The 15011-nt window shown below is 41.8% G+C and overlaps 1 protein-coding gene across 1 annotated transcript in view; it reads right to left on the minus strand.

The window, feature by feature from the left end:
* The window catches only part of Clic (chloride intracellular channel protein 5), a 144599-nt gene that overhangs the window by 114192 nt on the left and 15396 nt on the right, over nt 1-15011 (minus strand). The window lies entirely within an intron of this gene.

Here is a 15011-nt window from a genome sequence, read left to right on the forward strand (position 1 = left end):
TTTTACTTGGTATGATTTGTTCATTCGATGTTCGGTGAACAATTCATTGTGAACAACATTGAAAAGTTTTGCTCACGAGTAAAAGCTGTGCAAGATTCATCCATACTCGTGAATCAACATCAAAGAGGAGGTTCATGATCGTATTGCTCGCGAACAAACGTCTGTTACTGTTTTTGATATCATATAGGTACAAGGTTCATATATTTCCATCACTGCTTATGACTCGTGGAGCCATAATTGTCACGCTCTGAGACTTGGAAGCATTTTAAGGGTTATAACAAATTACAGAACAATCTATAGAATCTTGTGGACAAACCCTAGAATTTTTAGTAAAATTTAAAGGAATTCAAAGTGTTGATTTCAAACAAATATTGAGAAGGATTCCCACACAGTTTTCGAAGGAAAAGTTCTGGGCAGAATTCCAGAATTCTTCTGACATGAAGTCCTTCGAAATTGTTAGATGAATTTGGAGGGATTTCTGTGGAGAAGAATGCAAGATCTAAATTAAATTGAAGGTAATTTTAGAAGATTTCAAAAGGAGGTTGTGAATAACAAACTTTAAGGAAAATTCCTCGTGATACCGAGAAGACTTGTATGGGGATCGTGAGGAATATGACAGATGAATTTTGAGAAGAATTCCAAGAAAATTATGATCAGAATTCAACAAGAAACAGAGCAATAATTTGCTGAAAATTAGAAACAATTTTTTTTTAAATACTCCAAAAGGTTTATAAATAAAATTTCGAAATATTTCTGCTGTTTTGAATAGAGTTAAAATAAATTTTTCAAAAGATTTCCAAAAGAATCAAGGTCTCCGAATAGGTTCAAGGGAATTCTTAGAAGGATTCCAATTAAATTCTTAGAAAAGATTTCAAGGAAATTCCAAAAAGAATTCAACGATAATTATTACGCGGATGAATTTCTCCTCCTCTGAACTTCAGAGGAAAATTCTAAGGGCATTCTGAGGATAATTACATGAAGTTTGTGAAAGACAACGAAATCGGAGCATAAGTCCTCGATTTATTTTGGTGAATAAAGAGTGTCCATGATGAAATTGCCACACTATGAAATTGCTCTAACTTTTTAACCGTTGGGTAGAATTTAATGAAAATTTGGGTGGATTTAGTTCATAGTGCATTATTTACATCCTGCAAGTTTTAAAGTCCTGTGATCAAAACTCGCGGAAATGGAGTCGAAAGAACAGCTCGTGCGTGATAAAATCTTGCGCATTCATCACGAGAACAAGGATCTCTCGCATCGTTCCATCGCTAAAACGTTGGGAATCGCGAATTCCACGGTGTCGCGAGTGATTAAGCGGTTCGAGGAACGGTTGACCACCGATCGGAAGCCCAGAAGTGAAGCAAAAAGTATTCCGTACAACACCAAAAATCACAACCGCGTAGTTGGGGCCTTCAACCGAAATCCGAACGCCTCCGTTAGGGATGTGGCTAAAAAGCTGCACCTAAGCCGAAGTTTTGTCCAGAAGGCCAAAACTAAGGCTGGGCTTCGAACGTTCAAGGTACAAAAGGCCCCTAATCGCGACGAGAAGCAGAACAAGTCCGCCAAAACCCGTGCCAGGAAGTTGTACCTCAACATGCTGACGAAAGTTGAATGCTGCATCATTGACGACGAAACATATGTGAAGGCCGACTTCAAACAGATCCCCGGCAACCTGTTTTTCACGGCCAAGGATAAGTTCAGCGATCCGGAGCATGTCCGCACTCAGAAGATGTCCAAATTTGCGAAGAAATTCCTGGTTTGGCAAGCCATCTGCACGTGCGGGAAGCGGAGTGCACCTTTCGTGACCCAGGACACGATGAACGGACAGGTGTACATAAAAGAGTGCCTCCAGAAGCGGCTGCTTCCTGTCCTTAAGGCCCACAACGTCCCAACAATCTTCTGGCCGGATTTGGCCTCATGCCACTACTCCAAGGACGTGCTGAAGTGGTATGCGGACAATAAGGTCAATTTCGTGCCGAAAATGTTCAACCCTCCCAACACTCCGGAGCTCCGCCCCATCGAGAAGTACTGGGCGATTATGAAGCAGCACCTTCTTAAACGACCTAAGGTAGTGAAGACAGTCGAGGAACTGAAGAAAGTATGGGTTTACATGCAAAAAACGGTTGATTCACAGGTTGTGCAGAATCTTATGGCCGGGGTTAAGGCCAAGGTGCGGGCATTTGCGTATGGACTGTAAATAAAATACGAGTAAAATGGTAAAATGAAGTTTAATAGTTATTTCTCAATCCCTGAAAATTTGATGGCAATCGGATGAAAACTCGAATTTTGCGAATCAATTTTGTGTGTGGCAATTTCATCGTGGACACCCTTTACTTAGGTGAAGGGGATACTAAAAGGAGGATTACAATTAAATCTGAGAATAGGAGTTATTAGAGAGAAGAATAGGAGTTATTTAAGAGAACTTATTAGGAAGATCTTCAAGGAATTTCGGAAAATAATTCCAGGAGAGATTGCCAAACAAATTATTAGGAGAAATCTAAGGTAAAATTAAGAAATGAAAATTAACTCTTAGGAGACTTTCGATGTGAGTAGAATTCCAAGGGAAGGAGTGAGATTAAAATGGAAATCTGAAATGAATTCAATGACAAATCTGAGAATCATTCCATAATATTTCTTACTGAGGCAATTCCTGGGAATATTAAAAGAAAACTTAATTTGGAGGATAGTTTCAACGACATTTTGAAGAATATTTCAATGCAATTGCGAGAAGTATTCAAACTTTATTCTTGTGATATATTTTTTAGAGAATTCAGAGAAGCATTCCAAGTGAATTTCTGAAATAATTCCATGATAGTGTCAGAAGAATACGAGCGTAATATTAGGAGAACTTCAAAATAAATTTCGAGAGGAAACCCCGTTGAATATGTAATGGACTATTCTGAGGTCTTCAGAACAGCTGGAAAGTTCCAAAAATATTCCTGAAGTAAGTGAAACTGCCTAGTTTGTTTTGTAGTTTGAGAAACTAGCTTTTTGCTCGCAATACTTCTCATCAATGTTTTCAACTTCTCTAAACTTTTTCGGTCTTTCTAAAGATTCCACAATTTTCCTAACGATCATGAATCTTCTCTAAAATTTTAACAATTCACTGAATTTCTCATTTTTTTTTATATTTTTGTAATGTATGTCTGCTCTGAGAAAATCTGTTCAATTTTTTTAGAGCTTTATTAGTGAGATCAATATCTTTCTTAAATTGAACTGTTCTAAAAATGTTTAAGCTTCTGTGATCTTCTGGACTTATGTGAAAACCTCAATAATTTTCTTAACATCTCTGAACTTCTCTGAACATCTGGGAACTTCTTGAAATTTTCCGCTAATTTTGTGAAACTAATGGAACTGAACTCCCCTAAAATTCGCCTTGTTTTTTGAGCTTTACTAAACTTATTCGAGATGCTCCCGGAATGTCCATAAAAGTTTCTGAAGTTCTCGGATCTTCGTTAAGTTCCATGGACTTTATGAAGTTCTCGAAATGTTTCTGACGATCTTTGTACTTCTGTGAAGTTTTCGAAGTTATTCTGAAATTTCAGGAACTTATTTAAGCTCCCACAAGTTCTACAATTTTCCTTAAGTTTATAAACGCTCAAGGAACTTTGCCTAAAATCACAAATTTTCCCTGGAAAGTAACACTCTGAAGTTTTCTATGCTTACCTTAGTTTCTCTGAATTTATCAAATGTTACGGTAAATTTTGATATATATTTATAATTCCCTGAATCTTCTAAAGTGTTCAGATCAATCATAGAATTCTCGGAACATCACATAATTCCAAGAAACTCCTTGTAAGTCACTGCAAATTTCCTTAAGTTAATCGAATTTTTCTGATGTTATCTCATCCTCCTCGAAATACTCGGAACTTCACTGAATATAATGAAACAATCTAAAATATATAAATTTATAGTAAGTTCCCTGAAATTTCTTGAAAATATCGGTGCTTGCCGAAATTCTTTTTTTTATTAATGGAACTTTGTTAATGTTCTCTAATCAACTTAGCTCAAATTTCGAAATTTTTTAGATCTTGAAATTTCCACGATATAACACCCTTGAAATCCTCTCACATTTTCCGGATGTTTATATAATTTTCATTGCGTTCCAGAAATTTTATCTGAGCAAACCGAAGCTTCCGGAAATTCCCGGAAATTTTTTCGAAACTTCTTTAAGGTTTCTGCAATTTCCTTGAAATTGTTTTAAATGCCCTTTACTTCTATGATCTGTCTTGATGTTCTGGGAGCTTCTTAAAGCTCTTAATTTTAATGAAGATCTTGGTTCTGCTTTGAAATAAATGGAATTCTCGTGAACACCTTTAAATTTCCTAGAATTCTTTGGATTTCTGTGTAGTTCCTGACATATTTCTGAAGCTTTCATTAATTTTTTGAAGGTCTTTGTACTAAATCTCTCGGAGCATCTTAAAGGTTCTCGATTTCATTTCAGCACATCATGGAATAACGCTTAAAGGTTTTGAAACCAATCCAATAGTCTGAGATAAAGTTTCGGGGATTTCCCCTTAAGATCTGTGGAATTCCCGAAAGATCTTTATCTTCCCTTCCCGTTTCTCTTTCCTATCCTTTAGCGTGCACTACCCATGATCTTTCTCATACGTGTGTTCAGCGTGTGTTCTCCTAACCATTCCTCTCGCGGACTTTCTTTTAGTCTCCTGCGCATGGACGATACAACGAGAAATTCGTTGTTCGTCCGTACCCACGACCACGTGTTGCGTTGGTTGTTCGGTGCTGCGACGGGTACAGATGACGGTTTCGTTTGGCCTGCCTGTCCAGGTCGCGTAGATTGACGAACGCGACCTTTTCCGACCACGTGTGCCTCGGGGATACTCCGAAGCCTTCGCTGCCATGAACCTATGGAGATAGCACACGCACACGCTAGTAAGTCGACCTATTTTGTGGTCTAGGAATTACTACCTTTACCTCATAAACTTCTGGATCCACACACTTTGCCGCCCACTGCACTTCACTAGCTAGAGTTTGCCTAACTTGTCACCAAAGGAAAGGGAAATATTTTAACAATCCTACGGGGGATTCCCATGTCGTTAACTACCTGGTGTAACACACCACGACACGATATAAGAAACCGACCACTCTTGCATCTTCCACAAGTCGATTCGAATTGAACGGTCCAAGCTAGGACATTCCTCAGTTAGCCGCTAGTACAGAACTTTGCCCCCGGAATCGTGGAATTAACTTACCTTACCAATCAGGCTAAGGCCTTGTTGTCCTCTGCTGTCTGAAGAAGTCGTCTCCACTCTACTCGATCCATGGCCACAATTTGCCAGCCTCGTAGTCTGCGAAGGGTCCGCAGGTCACCTTCTACTTGGTCGATCCACCTTGCCCGCTGCGCGCCTCTTCTACTTGTTCCTGTTGGGTCACTTTCTAGAATCATTTTCACTGGGTCGTCGTGCGGCACCGTCGTCCCAGCCAACCGTAGTCGCCCAATTTTTGCAACGATGGACGATGGATGGTTCTCCCAGCAGCTGGTGCAATTCGTAGTTCATTCGCCTCCTCCACGTTCCGTCATCGATCTGCACTCCACCGTAGATGGTACGCAACACCTTCCGTTCGAAAACACCAAGGGCGCGTTGGTCCTCCACGAGCATAGTCCAGGTCTCGTGGCCGTAAAGGACCACCGGTCTAATCAGCGTCTTGTAGACAGTCAACTTCGTGCGGCGGCGAATTTTATTCGACCGGAGCGTCCTCCGGAGTCCACAGTAGGCGCGATTCCCTGCCATAATGCGTCTTTGAATTTCTCTGCTGGTATCATTTTTGGCGGTCACCAGTGAGCCCAAATATACGAACTCATCGACCACCTCGATTTCGTCACCGTCAATCTGAACTCGGGGTGGGAGGCTAACATTGTCTTCCCTAAAACTTCTTCCTTTCATGTATTTTGTCTTTGATGCGTTGATGGCAAGTCCAATCCGCCTAGCTTCAGCCTTCAGTCTGATGTACGTTTCCGCCATCGTCTCAAAGTCCCGTGCCATCATGTCGATGTCATCGGCGAAGCCAAGAAGCTGGATGGACTTCCTGAAGATCGTGCCACCCGTGTCTATCCCTGCTCTTCTGATCACACCTTCTAAAGCGATGTTGAATAGCAGACACGAAAGTCCATCACCTGAACGCAGGGAACTCATTTTGTATGACAGTTGCAACTCTCTTAAATGACAATTGAATTAAATGACTAAATTTTGTAAATTTTAATTCTGTTCAGATAAATAACTATCTAAACAAACTAACTAAATACATGGAAAGCGTACTTGTTACACACAGATGGGGCTGGCGAGCTGTATGTTGTTTGGAACGAGGGAAACGCACTTGGCATAGATGGTCCACAGTGACTCACAAAGAGCTACTGAATCCGATCAGTAGCGGTGTGGCTTCTTCCTCCTTCTTCGGTGAATCGATGGCTCTTGAGGGAAGCCTTGATAGCTAGCTGCTTGCGGGCAGTCTTTCGTTGTGTACTGGAGAACAATGTTCAACGCTACGCGCCGAAAGCACTGATGCTGCTGATGACGACCGACCGGACACTACCACACACGGAAACCGGATGGAATTCGATTTTGAAATCTGGGTTAGGGAAAGCGCTTTTCGCAGGCAATCGGTGATAATTTGAATTATCATTGCAACAGTTGGAAATTTGTGTAATTTTCAATAGTGATATTTTGAAGTTGATAGGCAGATTTAGCAGAATCGTAGACAAAATTCCAATCGATTGGCTTGTTTCGAATTAAAATTCATCCGCAATTGACAGAGTTATAAGTGGTCAAAACCTGACCACTTTTCGTAACGCGGTGGATTTTGGTTTTTTGAATATGTCGCCGAAAGACTTGGGTGCCTCTCCTTTCGAGCCCTACAGTGAGTGAGCATGACTACTTATCATATCTTGACCAAATCACAACGGTTTGCAGTTCTATTGATCACGTCAACAAGTTGACGACACCCATCATCCTTTCCAGTTGCCACCTGATATTCAAACCTTGACACACTTCGGAGCATTCGTTTGTTGCCATCGATCGGCTTAACACGGCCGCCACCCGCATTTCCTGTACCCGTCCGCACACACACAGCGGTTGAGGTTGAGGGTCGACCAACATTTCCCTTTTCGGTGTCAAATGTCCAAGCGTGCCGGGAATGATCATAACAAAAAAAAACACCCAAAGGTCACACACATACGTGGTCAAGACGCGGCTAAAATTACACGCCGGATTATCCGATTATAACCATCGATTGTCGTCGGTTGCGGTCGGTTTGTGTCAACAGGCGGAAGAAAGGGGGGGGGATACTCTTCAGACAACCAGAAGTCGTTGAACAATGTACAATCGTACATTGCCACAAATTTAATCAAAATCGTATTAACAAAATTAATTCAACTTAAGGACAAGGCTGATAGAATTCATAAATGGCCGTTGTCATGGCTGATCGTAAAATCAGCCACGAAAGCGGCCATTTTTGGATTCCTTTAATGTTGTCCTTAATTCGCAAGGCTTATCAATGTGCATCGAATCAGATTGAATCGTAGGTCATGTCCAATAAAATCAATTTTCCACTACGTTTGAATTGTTTGTCGGTATTTATGTTCGAACACAAACAACAATGATACACATACCGACAAGCATTTCTGACGGCCCGAGCAGTTCCCCGCCGTACAACAAAGTTGCACCGCGTGTGCACCGAACAAAACTTTCATTTTCAAAATATCGTGGAAAATTATAGCAAACCGTCATGCAATTACTTACTGTGTTTGTGTGTGTTTGTTTTTTTTTTCGCCAATTAACGGTCGGATGGTTGCAACATTTAAATCGCTTTAGCCGAAATAAAAAAAATACTCCGCACCACACGGTTCAGTGGCCAGCCATCGCCGAACACGCCCGCAATCCGATCTGCATATTTCCCTCCCCCCTCAGCCCACGAAACGGTGGTTGGTGAAGCAGCGCAGAGATCCGATTTCAAGTGCAATCGAATTATCGCAATTGTTTCATTGGATTCCATACTCCTTTTTTTTCTGTGACGCGCTATGACCTTCAAAACGATAGCCCGTTTACAGTCTTATTGGAAACAGGAAGGTTACCCGAAATCACACCGCAGCTGTGGTGGTGTGATTTACGAGGTGTTACCACCGGTGTGGTAGGCGGCAAATCGTGTGAGGAAGCCCTTTAAACTGGCCCCCTTGGGCTTCCGATTCGGCTGTGCAGGAATGCGTTTCACTTTTAATCCTTCTCTACGGGGGAAAGGCACGGCCGGTTGGTGTTGGAGAGGAGTTGAAAAAACTAAACTATCATGCTCGTAAAATTAAAAAAAAAACATGTTAGACATGCAATTTCGATGCTCACCGGAGCATTCTTCAGGGCGGGGTTTGTGTTTTATGGTTGTTGCACATTTCCAGCCGAGCTCACGGCGGAGAGTACGAAATTTAAAACCTTCGTTCGGTTTTTACCCTAAAGCGGGTGGGTGGTGGTGGAGAGGTGAAGAGACCTACCGCCAACTGGCGATCGCAGCAACAGCGGCCAGAGGCGTAGGGAGGTTTGGAATCGACGAATAAGCATATCCAATCGTTAGAAGTATTCAAAATTTACCAAAATTATTGGTTGATCATCGATGATCACAAAAATTTTCCCAGGAAACGCCTAAATGTATGTACCTCTAATGTGATCATCGATGATCTACCAATGATTTTTTGTGAATTTTGAGCTGCTATAATTGTTTAATTTGGAGCTGCTATAATTGATGACATGCTAAATGATTCATCGAAACTTACCAATTTCCCATACATTTTTGTATGTCTTCTTCTTTTACTCGCATTTCAAGCTTACTGCTTACCGCATATGTGGCAAGTACAATCATACTCTATGCCCAGGGAAGTCGAGAAATTTTCCAACACATTTCCTTTCGTTTCTCCTAGGTATATTATGCTATTGGTTCATTCTTATGTTTATATTTCAACATGATCATGTGACTTCCAAACATACATGATTTGGAACTAATCTGATTCTTAAAGTTTGAAGGAGCCATCCATTTGAAGTGTCTTTATATTGATTTCCACTAGTGTATTACACATTCAATCGGATATCTAGATCAACCATTGTGTCGTGGGTGTGTTTTGATGCTCGAGAAAATGGCATTTAAAGCCATTGTTCACGTTTGGTTGGTCCGCCTATTTCAATTGTCCACCAACGCAAATGTTCGAATCATCAACGATAGCGGTTCACTGTCTCCAAACGAAGTACGATGAAAATTGTCCTGTAGCAATGACCGGTTGAGCAGCACGCGAAAGTCCAACATGGAGAGCAACCGAGGAGAGTCGACTTCACCATTCAGCAAACTTCGCTACGAATGTCACCTGTTGTAGTCTACGTCTTCTTGCAAGGGTGTCCATGTCTAACAGTCTGCATCGATCGGGATAGGCTGGAAGATTTAACGGATCGCGCCAAGGATCATTTGGAGCCCATACAACAGAAGCGGTTTCAAGAAGTGATGGCACCAGCGCACAATACAAAGACTTGAAGCAGTAAGGATCAGCTAAATCCTTCGCTATTTTCGAAATAAAGCTAAGCTGTCGATTTGCTTTGGAAATTATCGAAGTATAATGAGACTTGAACGTCAATCCGAGATTAGTAATCTCTTCAACCCTTTAAAGGAGAGTACCGTTGATGTGGTTATAATTAACTTGTTCCGATGGCACCAGTCGACAAACAGAACGACATGCTCGAAAAATCTTTTCCTTTCGGAACCAAACGAACCACATCATACGGTGAAGTAAGATCCAGACAACGAGCCACAATTTCCTGCACATCATCGGAGGAGATGAGAGGCTGGAACCCCGATGAATACAACCTGGATCTGGGGGGGGGGGGGGAGCTGAAGCAGGCACAATAGAGCCGATGAACAGATCGCTGAGATCGATCGTTCTAGTACCGCGATCCGAAGCCAAAGATGTCGAGTCGTACTAGCACCGTTCCACACGGGGGCGATTCGCGCCAGCTATAGACCATGCACGGAGCGAACATGTGAGCAATTTGTCTTCGTCACCGTTGGTACCGGGTTTGAATGGTTACGACAACATCTCGATCATGGATGGTATGATGTGATATGAAGAGCTCGATGGCCTTAGAGTGACAACTTTTGCTTACTGGCTTACTCAGGCCCCTCCACGTTCAAGACTCGTTAATCGCTCTTGCAATATAAGGAGCTTGTTTGCCTAGTGGCAAACGTTTTTGCTTACTGAGCAGAAGACCGTGGGTCCAATCCTTCGCGTAAGAGGATCGTTAGGATATCAATTCAGTCCTATATAGCGGGTATCACGTAAACGCATTCCTATCCATTCCTTTATTGACCTACGTTCGGGCGCGGCCGGCGCTGTTGTTGTCTAGTTTGAGATCATAAGTTTTTACACATTGAGGATGAATGCTAGTCCTGAGCATCGTCTATTGGTTCTCTGTGTAATTATTACAGCTGATCTGGCAATAACAGAGTAGCATCCGCGGGCGGTCAATCACGCTCACGCTCAGATAGCGTTTAATACGACTATCCAGCTCCAACCGGCAATCAGTGCAAATCAATATCGCCTTTCCTTGAGAGAATAGGTCTTTGTTGGCACGATGATTGAAGGCTCGATATCATTCACATTCAATTGCGTTTTCTTTGCACTACTTCTTCGCCATCGTTGCCTGTTGTGATCCGTTGGAAACAGTAGCGGAAAGGTAATGGCTGTTGTTTTCGTTTGATTGCTGAGCAATCGAGCAGATTTCTTTCCTGAATTTCAGGGGCTAATCAGTCAATTTTTGATTAATCCTAAATGAAACAATAGTTGCGAATTTTAAACGGAATTTACGCAACAAAAAACATCAAAATTCTTAACAGAATGCTAGACTATTTCCATACTGGGCTATTTAGTGTTTAATGATATCCGTTGCACACAGTGTCCATTGATTTCTCACCTGCAAGAAAGAAAACGAGAAAAGAAATAGTATTAGTACAAGCAAAACAAATTTCTCTTACATCCAATGTAAGGTTGTCATTTATTACATGCTCTGCATGTGTTTGATACAACAAATGTAATAATGGCAGCTCTTGCAATCAAGTTTTTCTAGAATGCATATTTTTGTACAAAACCTTCGCGAGATGATTTTCTAGACGCAATGTATTTGGGGAAACAAACTTTGTTCGACATGTAAGCTAACATCAAAATTACATGATTATTTAACCCTTTCGAGCCCACGTGGTCACGATCTATGATTGGTTGCATGAAATCGAAAATAACAGATAGCTACATACTTCATTAAGTAAAGTTGAAGTTGTGGGTTTTAACTATACAATACTGGAAACATATGAAAGCACCAGTTTAAAGCCATATTCAAAGGCCCAGATCTCCAATACACAGTGACGTCGCGTAACCTCACTTTTGTCCTGTGTGTAGGAACCGGAACCCAAGCCTGTTCCACTCTTCAGTACCGATTCATAGTCTATTATGTCCCATCTAATTCACCTGCCTTCCTGCAACTCACGTCCGTACGTTCTCTGTCAAAAACTGTACACTCCTATAGCAAGTTACTCAAATCTGAGCAACCAACACTCTAAACATAAAACGATCAAATTAGTCCTAGTATCAACCCTGCACTGTATACCAACTTTAGAAACGTGATATCTAGCAATAATTACATTCAAATCGATTGCAAAATGCACAGCATCTTCCTATCCATTGCCAGTAATATTTGGAGATATGTGAACGTTTTGAGAACTGGTGCGCAGGTAGATTGAGGTTATTTTTTTTTCCTCTGTTCGGGACCTAACACTACTGCGACCAGTAATTTGATCTATTGTAGTATTTCCCGTGTCCTTAGTTTAGTGCATGTCGTATTACTCCATCACTATTGAGAAATGATGAAGTATTCGTTTTTTTTACAGTTGTCATTCTTGCAGTTATAGGATCCGACTCTAATTGAAAGGTCCCGCTATTTATACCCTTCGGAGTGTTGGAACATCCTCCAAAGGCGCGCCCCTTTGTCAGTCAAAATCGGATTCCTTAGCAATACAATTAAGGAATAACACTGATAATGACCATGCATCAGAACCCTAGTCTTAACCACTTCAAACTAGGGAACAACGAATTGAAGATTAGGAATCACATAGGTGAAGACTAACTAACTCATTTTTTCCTTGTTTCAAGATCATCCTCGGTTGACATAGCCGAGTCTTGTCACTATCAACAAGGCATAAAAAGTAACAAGGACTAAGATGTGTTCCTTTGATTACTGAAAATCCTGTTCCCCTAGTTTGAAGTAGTCAGGACTTGGAATCAGTGGTAAATCTTACATCCCGTAACTCACCACGAAAAGGTGATCTACCCACGTTAAGGGTTAGGTAAGGTTAGGGCGATGCCACTGCGAATACAGACTTGAATCTGGATAACGTCAACACCTGTAGCACCGGAACATGCATTATAGCCAATTTGTCAATTAAATGAAAATTTGCTTGAAAGCAACGTGTTCTCAGTTCTCCAAAATGTCCTGGAGTTTAGATTATTTGATCTACTGAATCAACCGAGGCCTACACGATGTCCTCAGCGACAATACCTCCCCTAACATGTAAATAGAGTTTTTACACATAATTTAATCTATAATTTGCTCAATGTTCTCCAAATTATCCTGGAGCTCAGATCAAATGTTCTACCAGATCAACCATGACTGATACAAGGCGCTTAATAACGAAGCATCGCCAAACAAGTTCATACTTAAGATTTAATTTCATGTATGATGATCAAATAATCTGAACTACAGGACAATTAGGAGAACCTAGAACATCCTATACACAATTAGATGAAACGTAAATGATGGCATGGGATGAGGTAAGTATTGTCAAAAGTTCTGCAAGATTGAAAAACTATTAAATATAATATACAAACTCAACTTTTAGGCGTACTTTTGGAAACAGTTGGAGCTGGAGTATGGCCAAATAAATCTCCACATCAAGCATATTAAGAACACAAACATTAAAGTCTGAATACGACAGAGCGGCACACGGGAGAACCGGGAGGGCCCGCATCAGGCAGAGATATCCCAACAGCCGAAAGGAATTTAAGATCATCACCCAGCATGTCGCGTATGCTTTTTAATAGCCCGTGGCGTTCCCGCAGGTTTTGATACTGAGGGCATGCGCATAGAATGTGCTCGATTGAGGCTGGTCGCAAGTCCTGTGGAACGGCGTTCCACCGAAATTGTGCGAGATCTTGCTGTGACCGCCAGTCCTCAAACGCGACGCTATCTTTTGATTCCGCTGGTTCAACGGTTCTATCCATTTCCTCGTCGTCCCTTTGGTCCGTTTGATGAAGAGGAATCCGGATCCCAAGTTTCCCATACTTTGCTCACGATCCACCGCTTGACATCGTGTAACGGTACTTCGTTGGTAACGCGAGGGGCAGATGGTCCTTGCCCAGCTAGAAAGCCAGCTTCAGAGTTGCCTGGTAATCCGCAGTGCACCGGAACTCAGCAGAATACAGTGTTTGGTGGCGCGGACTTCATTGTCGCCTGTACCCAGGGATGAGTCGGGGCTTCGGATGTCAGGGCTTGTTTGACGCTGTGCGAATCTGTGAGGACCAGGATCGCTCGGTCCAAGGGCGTTGTAGCAGCGATAAAGATGGCAGCAGCTTCAGGAGAGAGGACAGAACATAGCGGCGGTAAGCTGCAGCTGGTTAGTGTGATTTTTCCGACTAGATCGATACCGATCCCGGCCCGTTGCAGATGAAGTTTAAAGGGGATATAAATATCATAAACTATAATAATTATAATCTAAAGATCGATAAAAATCTTGTCCACTCACATCTGTTCCTCTACTATGCCCTGAAGACAAAAACCCTAGAGACATCATGGTTTTGGGTAACTGTTACACTATTGCTTCAACTGGAGAGCTAACCAAGCAAACATTTGTGCTTACATTACACTTATAGAGTCGCCGAAAAAAAAAATTTTTATAAAGCAACACCCTTGTTTATTTGCAAACATTATTTATAGAAGATAAATTTTAAACGCAGCTTCTGATGTAATTGTTACTTGTTCAGAAATATATTTCAATAGCAAGAACACCATCATCATCAGTATTATCAACATGATCGATAATAGCCTAACCATCTTTTGAAATCAGGGAGCAAATTTAGGAAAACATTACATTCGTCTCCCGTCTCTTCATGCTGCCTCCCCAGTCCTTATCGATTCCACTAGCAAACAGTCGAAATTGAAAGTTGCGTAGCAATTCCAGTCTCTTGCTGCTTCGAATCCGTTTCAAAACATTCGAACTGTCAGAAATACCGGGTTTCCAAGCATACCCAAATATTCACTATTTACTAAAAAATACAGTCCACTCAACGATCGGCACTGCCGGCACACTTAAAGCACACTGTGAAAAATAGAAGCCTAATGATTTTTTTTCTAATATTCTGCCTTTTCACTGGCACTCTACACACTTATTTTGCGCCAACTTTTTTCTCAGTGTGCCACAGCTGTGCTGACAGTACTGAGAAGTCATTGAACTGACTTTTGTTTGCTTGTGAATAATGCCTTTTGTGGCAACCCGGTATTTTAACAGCTCTTGTTTTTGTTTTGTTTTTCAATGTTAACAAAAACGACACGGACTCCAGTTGGGACTACACGTTGGAAGCAGCCGTCTCCAAGGATGCCTGCAACGGACGAGCCCCGTTTCTAGACGATCTTACCATCTTCGGCGGAAAGCCGACCCCGTACAACGACCGTCAATCTTTTGTCATGGTCCTAAACCAGCCCTTCTGGGAGCCGGCCGCGGAAACGGATTTGCACCGAATTTTTCACCGCTCGAGTATCATCCGTCGGAAAACTGGAAACCAACACCGGCCGGAACACACATCGGACTGATGAAGGACGCACCGCTGACCCGAAATGGACCAGCAAACTTCATTCAACCGGTACAGCAACAGGGCGCAGTGATGATGGTCTACGGACTCGATAACAACACAGCCAACACCGATA

This window comes from Ochlerotatus camptorhynchus, unplaced genomic scaffold (genome assembly GCF_037179485.1).
Source record: "Ochlerotatus camptorhynchus isolate MF236.1 unplaced genomic scaffold, CSIRO-AGI_Acam_v1.1 ptg000230l, whole genome shotgun sequence".
NCBI classification, from domain to species: Eukaryota; Metazoa; Arthropoda; class Insecta; order Diptera; family Culicidae; genus Ochlerotatus; species Ochlerotatus camptorhynchus.